Consider the following 1,172-nt stretch of genomic DNA (forward strand, 5'->3'; position numbering starts at 1 on the left):
TGTTTGACTGAAAACGCACTCAAATTATTAGAGCAAACACTCAAAAATAGGCAATGTATGTTCTTTTGCGTAAAATTGGCTGAGCTTGTTAATATTCGTCGCCTGCCTGGGGAATGTTGATATTAGAAAACCCTCTACTCGACTTCCTTATTCCCGGTTCCTATCTTCGCTGCCAGAATATGTCAGTAAATTGTCTGCGAATATAAATTAACTCTAGGTAGAGATGTTGACGATTGAATTTTCCATAATTTATGAGCACTCAGACACATTACTCATTCACGATGTTTAAATTGAAGTTGATTCGGTTTGGTTCCTAAACGTGATTTATTAAAAATCACTTATTCTCAATTCACCTCAACTTCAACTTTTGTAGGTGAAAAATCAATGGAGTCTAGGTGGTGTGTATCAAAGATACGTTTCGTTTAATAATAGCGCCTGGTCTCTTGAAACAAAAAAAAACATTGTTAAATACCCATAAAACCTGCAACGGCTTACAAAAGACTATAGAATTGAATGGATGGGGCGAAAATAGCATGCCGGGCCTCGGATCCAGACCACAGTGAATTGAATAATAATAGCTTCAGTTTCTCACTTTTTAAATCGTTAATTGCTTTTTATAGCCAAAACTCTCCACATAACTCGTGCACTTATCGCTTAGACGGAAATAAAAGGAAACAATTAAAGTGGGGACCGGCAAATACGTCAGATTGGAAGATGAATGTCGCACTAAAGCCGAAATAAAAAGCAGAATGAAACACAGAAGAAAATAAACGAGAAACCCGTTTTTGTTGTGGTTTAATGTAAGGCTACGAGTTAGGGGCTGGGATAGACAATAAAGCGTCATTCCTCGTTGGTCTTTGATAGCGGCCCCGAAATGATTATTAACGATCTTAAAGGGCGTCTGGTAATAAAACATCCATTTGTCATAGTAGGCAGTGTATGTGTGAGAATCGATGTGTTTTTCGTCGGCTCACTCGACTTTGATTGGTCACGTTTGCCCGACAAATCGAACGCGATGTTCATAATTTCTGGCCAATATCTCGAAAGTAATTTTCTTGTTAAATTGCAATCAAAAACTTTTCAAGAGGGTCAAAATCTATACAAGTTGGATAATCATTTACTAATGCAGTTAAGTCCGGATATAACGAACTGGTTTGTTATATCCGGAGTTC

General features: G+C 37.5%; 1 long non-coding RNA gene across 1 annotated transcript in view; it reads left to right on the top strand.

Annotated features, from left to right (window-relative positions):
• Positions 1-784, top strand: part of LOC125502547 — a 2,171-nt gene extending 1,387 nt beyond the window's left edge. Inside the window, exons 2-3 of the long non-coding RNA XR_007280313.1 lie at positions 374-559; positions 621-784. This is a non-coding gene — a long non-coding RNA (uncharacterized LOC125502547). The remainder of the gene's footprint in view (positions 1-373; positions 560-620) is intronic.
• Positions 785-1,172: the final 388 nt, after the last annotated feature.

Source organism: Dendroctonus ponderosae, unplaced genomic scaffold (assembly GCF_020466585.1).
Source record: "Dendroctonus ponderosae isolate FM_Combo_2020 unplaced genomic scaffold, Dpon_F_20191213v2 Dpon_F_20191213_1, whole genome shotgun sequence".
Lineage (NCBI taxonomy): Eukaryota > Metazoa > Arthropoda > Insecta > Coleoptera > Curculionidae > Dendroctonus > Dendroctonus ponderosae.